Here is an 8,791-nt window from a genome sequence, read left to right on the forward strand (position 1 = left end):
TAAACTGAATGTGATCATTCAGGATGACCTCATGGTTAGGTGAACAAGGTGGTTTAGTAAAAAAACAAAACAAAAAAACTGGTTTCTTACTCAATACCCACTTTGCTCTTCCTCTGAAACAGTTTGTTTTGCACAAGATATAGGAGGGGTAGGTCTTGTTTAAGCCAATCAGCATTTTGTATTCTGCTGATAACTATTACTGTTACCTAAAAATAAATATAACAATATAGCTCAATCAAACTAAAAAAGGGGGCTTAAGAGTCCACACGTGGGGAATGTTTTCTCTCTTCTGCTAGTCTTGAACAAGAAAGTACATGTTTGACTTCGTCTCCTGGAAGAGAGAGCTCTAAGATGAAAGTGGCCTGGGTATTAAATGATGCCGGCATCTATGATATCACTCACAAGCACCTAGGATACTACTCAGTGCATGCTTGTCCTAACTCTGAACTTCTTCAGTTATGCTAAGATTTTTCTTGATGAGAACTTTTTTAATTCATTTTTATGTGCATGAGTGTTTTTCTGCATGTATATGGGTGCACCACACATGTGCAAAGTCCATGGAGACCAGAAGAGGGTGTTGGAGCCCCTAGAACTGGAGTTAGGGATGGGTGTTAGCCAGTGCTCTTAACTACTGAGCCATCTTTCCAGCTCCTTGATGAAAATTTTCTATTACTTGCTGTTGAATTCACCGGAGTTGACAATGAAACTACTACTAAAACGGTTTTTACTTTTGTATGTGTACAGTGTACATGTGCATGTATACACACAGGTGCATATGTGTGTGGAGGCCACATGTCAACACTGGGTATCTTCATCATTTTCTACCTTATTTTTTAAGACTGGATCTCTCACTGAAGGGCTAGCCAGGCTAGAGCTCTGGAGATCCACCTGTCTCTGTCACTCCCCATTACCCGTTAGGGTTACAGATACATGCCTCTGCACCCAGCTTTTACATGGGTGGTGTAGACTCAAGTCTTCAGTTTTTGTGGCAGACACTTAATCGAGTCATCTCCTAGCCCTTACAAGCCTTATAGCTAAAAAAAGAAACCATGGGCACAGTTACACATGAACTCTCATGGGAAGCATCTTGAATATCCATCACAGCATCAAACACTTAAATCTTAATTTTTGAATTTTAACTGATTTTTATGTGTATGAGTGTTTTCCCTGCATGTATGTAGTAAGTGTACCACATGTATGCCTGGAGGCCAGAAGAGAGTGTCAGATTCCCCGGAACTGGAGTTATGGATGATTGTTAGCCTCCATGTAGGTGCTGGGAACAGAACGCAGGTCCTCTGCAAGAGCAGCCAGTGTTCTTAACTGCTGAGCCTTCTCTCTAGCTCTTAAATCTTAACTTGTACTGCTTGTATTTATGTACTCATCAGATTATAAACTCTTGAGTGGAGTCCACATCTTACAAATCTCTGTACACTAAGCACACAAAAGTTGGCATAGTGTGCCCTCCTACTCAGTATTTCCCTGCCTCTTTGAGGGTAGTACAGTATGCATGTGTAATGTACATTTTATTGGTAAATTTCATGTGCTGTCTGAGCTCACTGAGAAGCTGGCTCTGGAAGTGGGTTTCCCCCAACCACCACCACAGAGACAAGCATGTTTTTATGTCAAGGGTCCTCCAAAACTCCCTGTCCTGAGTCAGACTTCCCTGGCTCTGAAACAAGGAGAGGAAAAAATAGCAAGCAGCTAAGGGCATTAAAACACTGTGCCATTAAGAGCAGGTAGAAGGCAAACTATTTCCAATGGAGGTTACTATTGCTTATCTCATAATGTAAAAATGCCTACAGTGGGGAGAGGAAGCTTTAGGACCCTCTCAATCAGGAACTCCAGATGACTGCCTCAGCTTCCCCACCTGGTTTCTGCTTGATGATCATATCTGATTTCGTGTTACCTTCCTGATGTTATTTGTGCTTTTACAAAGGAGGAAACACTGCTCCACCAGGGATTCTCTCAACAGGGAACTATAGCTGATTGTCTCAATGGGGCTTCCCCAGGAGTCTAGCCAGATGTCTTAAGTGCCCAATTTGATGATGTGGTGCTGTCTATCTGCTACTTGCTATTTGTTCTTTGACTTTAGCTTGCTCTATACTTAATAAACTCACTGAATCAAAACTGAAAGCAGGACTAGTCTCTCAAAAATCATTCTCTGGACCGTGCAGAACAGTATATCTGATTCATATATGAATGCTCAATACTCAGGGCTGTTCTTAAACATAATCAACCTTTGTTAATATGTACTGAATGAACATATATCTATGAATAAGTGGTTTTTATATCAGACACCTGCTATAGTAAACACTGGGCTTACATTCTAATGACCTAGACTCACACTCCAGTTCATCAGCTATTTGGCCAGGGTGATTCCCTTTGCCTCTAAATACCTGTACTCACTTATAAAGTAGGGATAACAGTTTCTCCATCAGCATCACCCCAGACCTGTGAAAGGTACAGTGATTCCAGGATTGGCCTTGTCTAGGTCCTGTTTTCACTAACTTTCAAGTTGGAACAGTTCAAGGCTAGACAATGGTTACTTCAGAGACAAAAGTACTAATGTATTTATATTGAATTTAGGAGCTATTTCTGTTTAAGGACATGGCAAAGAAACGTGTTACAATGTGGCTGTCACCTACTAGGAGGCTAAGTTCTTTACTTTTCAAATAATTGTGTTAACATCTCTTAATATTATTACTTAAGTGATGCATATCATCTCTGGGAAGACTTATGCCCTCAGGAAGGATGGACAGAGGGTCTTGTGAGATTATTTCCAACTACGGCAGAGGTCAAGAAGGGTGTTTTAGTTATTTTACAAATCAGGTGAGCATATCAAACTGGAAAAGGTTTAAAAATATTATTAAGAACCAGAGGAACAGGATGTCTGCTGCTAGATAATGCACAATCCAGACATGATAGAGAGGCTGCAGCCATGAATTCTCCACAGCATGTCAGCCTAATTAGAGCTGCATAATAATACCACCAGTTGACATGCCAATGTGGGTGGGGGAGTTTTGCAGGGTCTCACTTCTAAAGGAAGAGCTACAGGCAGTCAGTGGATGCTGAGGAAGGGAGAATCAGTTTTCTCCAGGGACTAGCTCCCTGAGAGGTTCTCTAATCCCCCAAAATTGAGAGGGAGTGAATGGGGTATGGGAAGAGTTGGAGGAGGGAGGAGTGGGAAGGCTAGAAATGATGCAAATAATACATATAAAATCTGAAAAAATAAAAAATTTTATAAAATTTTATAAAAATTTTATGATTGAAGGGAATAGGAACCCTCGGATACTAGGGAACAAATGGATACTTCCTTTCTAAATATGAATTAGGCAGTACTCATCTATAACCTTGAAAACATGAGTAACTTTTGGTCTATCCTTAGCTGAGTAATAAAGGGTCAAAATCCTGGGATTTCAGGTGGTTTCTTCTTTACATGTCCATAAACCAGCCAACATTTACACAGTCAGAATGCAGGACTCTGATATGTATCCTGTCCCAGCCCAAGACACAATTCCTAGAAAGGTATCTGACACTAGTAGGCACCTTACAAACATTCTGGTTAAATTAGAAGCCACAGAATGAATTTACACAGTCAATGCAGAAGAGACAGTAGAACCATATTCACTAATGGTAAAATGTGTTAGGTGGACAAGTCTTTATAATTTCATTGAAAATACATTACACTTAGAAAAATCTAAAAAATTGTCTCCTTTTCATTTTAAATGTTTAACTATAGCTGGGTGAGGTGGCACACACATATAATCCCACAACTCAGGAAGTTGAAGCAAGACCACAAGTTCAAGGCTATCTTGGGCTACCCTGTCTTACCTCCCCCACAAATATAAATGCAGAGGACGAGTTCAGGAGAGCTTTATTTCAAAACACTTGATGATGAGTTTATAAACTTTTTGTTTTCCAATTTGTGGTCCAGGACATATTTAAGAAGCGTCTGAATTGTTTAACAATCTGCCAAGGGTCTGTACTGTATGAGAACTGGGTTTCTATCTGCCACTGTAAACTATTCAGCACTTACTAAAAGTAGTACATCCAAATGATTTTAAGTAAAAATATGAATGTAGAATCAAAGAATGCTAATAATGCTGAATGCAGGTGGCCAAGGGCTTTATGTACATTAGTGCAGTGCTCACAATATAAGTTAGATAGTTTCTTTTCAGATGAGAAAATAGACTAAAAAATATTATGAATTATCACATAATAGCTGTTAAACCCAAGTTTGTCATGCTTCAAAACCATGTACTTGTGCTGGGCATGGTGGCTCATGCCTTTAATCCCAGCATTCAGGAGGCAGAGGCAGGTGGATCTCTGTGAGTTCAAGGCCACCCCTCTCCACATAGTGAGTTCCAGGCCAGCTAGGGTGACAGGGAGACCCTGTCTCAAAAAAGACCAACCAACAAACAAAACAAAACAAAACCATGTACTTGCTAGGCCTGTATGTCCAAAGCCAGGGGCAACCTAGTAAGACACTGTCTTAATCGCAATATAAAAAGTAAAGGCAGGGCTAGGGATAAAGCTTAGTGGTAGAGAAACTTATCTGGTATACATAAAGGCAGGGTTCAATCCCCAGTACTACTGCAACTACCAAAAAACCCCAAAAAACAAAAACCCATGCATTTAACTAATCAAGTAGGAATGTTAATTAAGTTCTTTGATTTTGTAAAAGCAGCAATTTTCAGGGCTGGAGAGATGGCTCAGCAGTTAAGAACACTGAATGTTCTTGCAGAAGACCCAGGTTCAGATCCCAGCACCCACAGGGCAGCTAACAACTGTCTGTAACTCCAGTTCTAGGGGATCCAATGGCCCTCTTCTGACCTCCGTGGGCATTGCATAACACAGGTACACTGCCATACATGCAGGCAATACACGCATACACATAAAATTTTTTTTTTAAAGCAGCAATTTTCTCACCCCACTACATGCAAAGACTCTATGTTCCTTTAGTTATGTTCATTATCTTCCGTTTTAGGTGCTTTTGTTTGTTTTCAGGTTTTTTTTTTTCTCAATAATGGGGAAAGAAAGAAAGGCCTGTGTATGCTAGGCAAGTATTCTACCACTGAACTGTATCTCCAGCCTGTACTGCCAGCCTGTTTTGGAGATTTTCAACTCAGTGCACTAAGGCAAAATGTGACCAACTGCTTTATTAGCATTTAAGCAGCTAGTAGGACTACAGCAGTGCTATACTAAGTGAGCCACTCCACTCTATTCTAGGTATCACTACAGCAGAGCACTGAGCTGTTTAGTACTAGAGATCAGATGTAAGGGCCCGTGCATGCTTGGCAAGTGTTCTGCCATTAGCTACAACTCTAGTCCCATGCTTACTGTTTTTTAGTACCAATCTAGCCATCAGTCTAGGCCAGTTTGTTAATAATAGACAATTATCTTGGCCCTGTGCACTAAACTTCTGTCCTCAATCTATCTTTCAATGTAACTGGCCAAGCACAGGTTAACTATACCAAACAGGTGAGATAGACCAAGCCTGGGAGGTGGCGGGAGGGGTGGAGCACTAACTCAAATTTGCTTCTTCTTGCCTCTGCCTCCTGAGTGCTGGGATCATAGGCATGGGCCATCAAACCTGGCAAAATACGAAACTTGAATGAGATAATGTGGTTGTCACACACATTCTGACTTGATAAAAGGTGTGTTCATTCTTATTTCCAAATACCTAATTTTGGAATTTTACTGGTTGAGAGAAGTGGATGCTTTCTCTTAACAATAAATATCCAAGTTCGCATAATGACACAGTAACAAAAGAAACTAATGTCATAAGATTTGTTATTTATTATTTTCTTTAAGGGAAAAACAATATTGAACAAAAAAGCTACATGAGTATGTGAGGAACAACAACAACAAAAAGCACACCCAAAAATCTTTGACCAAGGACATTTTCTTTCTTTTTAAAATAAATTATACTTTATTCATTTATCAAAGTTCATCAAAGAACTTCCAAAATAGGTAATCTTCTGCATTCTTCAGGGATTATTCACTTAAAGTAGGCCACCTACAGAAAAGATTATTTTAGAAAGTCAGATTCCAAACATCAAACCAGATCTGTAGATTTAGGAACTTAAGACTTAGAAATAAATGCTTCATTGAAGTACTGAATAACTGTCACAATTATTCTAAATCAGCTATGAAATAAAGATTTGCTTTTCAAATTCTAGTTTAGCCTAACTAAAAATATCCTTGTAACTGTTCAATTCATTACACCACCTAATCTTCAAAAGCCTTTGTTGAGATAAAAACAATGAATTTTCAAGAAATATCTTCAAAAAAAGGCTACAGCTTTATGTTTTTATAGACAGTAAACAGAAGAGACCTGCAAATCGCTCTCTTGGCTGAGTCAAGAATGTTTGGCAAAGATCCACAGAGTTAAAGGCAGAAGGTTAGTTTAGTACACAAAATACTTCCTGTGGAAACTTACTCCTTTAATCCCAAGGCAAAATAAGGTCAACCCTTTTAAAATCTATTTCAAAAGATCAAAAGGGAGAGTAGCAGAGAACAGGGTTGCTGGTCTAGTCCTGAAGTGCCAGGCTTCTCTCCATGAGACCTCATTTACCCCCACCCCAGTTCCCATGCAAGAAGATGGGCAGCAATGCGAAAAAGATTAAATCAGGCTAGCCTAATGAAAGTACTTCCTAAATTTAGCTGTTCCCTTCATTTGGTTTAGATAGGAAACTAGCCTCACCAAGGCACAAACATCTAAACTCTCTTCTAAAAACTTCAGAGGAAGAATAATATACTTAAGCAAAAGTCTGGGAGGGGAAGGTAACCAGAAAGGAAGCCATTTACCATCTTAGCAACAACCGCCTGGAACATCCTTCCTTCGATACTGGCTACATATTAGAAGGGCTATTTGTGAAAGAGGTGATAAACCTCTGGGTTTTATCTCTGGGTAGACAGTCTTGGCAAGCTGGACTGGCTTTCTCATTTTGGCATTTTATAGGGTCTTAACAAATAGGTGCTTTAAAAAAAATGTAACAAATACATATTTTAAAAAAGATGTTTGAATGTTAGAAATGACCCCTTTATGGATTATCTTGGGATATTTTCATATATCATCAAGTAACTACTGTATATCTATGTATAAGAAAGGTTCAGTTTATGAGGCTGATGTATTGCCTACTGCACTAAGAGGCAAATAAAGAGGCTTGTTTTAAACAGCCAACGATTAAATTCAGTTAAACTGAGTATCACTACTACTTTGATTTTAGCCTCCAAACTGGACTTTCCAGGTTTCTTTTGACTCTTAAAAGTAGACAGATACTAGCCACTTACTTCCTGACATTTCTAATAAGGTGCCAGATTCATCTGCTTTCTCTTTCAGTAAGAAAAAGTCATAGAACAGAAAAAAAAAATGTCTAGAATCATTACCATGGTATCTATTTTTTTTCTCTGTAGTTTTTCTAGGCTCTACCTTTGCTACTATTAAATCATCAATGTTTTATACTTAGCAAATCCCCTACTCCTTCTTCAGCTGTAGCAGATGGCTAAGGAGGGGTACACCTGAAATCATCTAGGCGCCTGAGTCAACAAGTGAGTACAGGGTTGTGAATTCTAGAAAATGCTCTAAGGTATACCTCTAAGTCAGAACCACCAGCTGAATGTAACCTACTTTTAATAAAGTATAAATGAAGTATAATGCTTATTCCCCATCTATTGAAGTCCAGATGCAAATAAGATGTACTTTAATTAGGAATAATATCAAAGTTCACTAAAGTTTTTGAATTGGGGAACCTTCATGATCATTTCTGGAAATATCTAAGTTTATGATGTATTTTTCTTTTAAAGCCATTCTCAGGAAAACCATGGTCAGTCTAGACACTGATTTAGTTCGGTTTCTCTCACAGAAGTGCAAACAGTTGTACTGGGATTTTACTATAGCCAGAGCCTGGGCACTTAGGTACATGCACCCATGGACTCCAGCAATAGATCTTTTAAATTAGTATTCAAATGCTTTAAAATTGAATATTAAAAGTAATGTGCAATCCTTGAGCAGGTTGGCAATAAAATCTCATTAAGTGTAAGAAGTGAAATACAAAGTACCTGTGATTTGGAAATTACCAAAGATCTGGATTCTAGTTTTAATTTTAGGACTATCAATTCTTCACTGTGCCTCCAGCTCCCCATGGTGCTGGGGAGATAATACAGCTGGGACCAAAGGAGATCCAAACATGTGTTGTTCTTCCAAAAGAATTAATGCAATGAAGATGAAAACATCACAGTCTGAATTCTTAGAAAAGGCCTCCTATGGATTCAAACTGTCCTTCCAGTAACAAGGACTCAAAAACATAACCAGGCTATATAGTCAATAGACCTCAACTGAATGTCTGCTAGACATACCTTCTCAGGTATATGCTACTATGCTGCAGTTTCCATTTTAGAATTTACAAACCATATGTGTGTTTGTGTATATGGATGGATTACAACAGCTCTAAGAAGTATTTTGCATATATATTATCTCTATTTGACAAATAAGAAAACTAAGGTTCAAAAAATTAAGGATCTGCCCAAGATCCTTAATTGAGTCTAAGAGTTAAATACTAAGTTTTCCATCTAAACCTTTTGCATTTTCTTTTATACACAAATGAAGTATAAAGCTATCATTCTTATTCTGTCCTGAAAACAAAGAAAACTGTTATCTCCTGGTCTCTGTGAATATGCACTATGTATAACAAAAACTGTACCACCTTTAAGGTTCATGTGAAGTATAAGAGAGGCTTTTTATGTTGCTAAAATTAGACTTTTCAAGTTCAACCAAGGCAAGTTCAAC

At 38.5% G+C, this 8,791-nt stretch overlaps 1 protein-coding gene across 2 annotated transcripts in view; it reads right to left on the reverse strand.

Moving 5' to 3' along the window:
* Positions 1 to 8,791, reverse strand: part of LOC103741943 (cytochrome c oxidase copper chaperone) — a 35,614-nt gene that overhangs the window by 21,966 nt on the left and 4,857 nt on the right. The window contains exon 3 of one of the 2 annotated variants that reach the window (XM_008842896.3): positions 5,900 to 6,019. The exons of the other annotated variant lie outside the window; for it this stretch is intronic. The gene's annotated coding sequence lies outside the window, so the exon portion shown is untranslated. Of the gene's footprint in view, positions 1 to 5,899; positions 6,020 to 8,791 lie in introns of those variants that run through there. 2 annotated transcript variants of the gene reach the window in all.

The sequence above is a fragment of the Nannospalax galili genome, unplaced genomic scaffold (genome assembly GCF_000622305.1).
Source record: "Nannospalax galili isolate Female #2095 unplaced genomic scaffold, S.galili_v1.0 scaffold18, whole genome shotgun sequence".
Taxonomy (NCBI): domain Eukaryota; kingdom Metazoa; phylum Chordata; class Mammalia; order Rodentia; family Spalacidae; genus Nannospalax; species Nannospalax galili.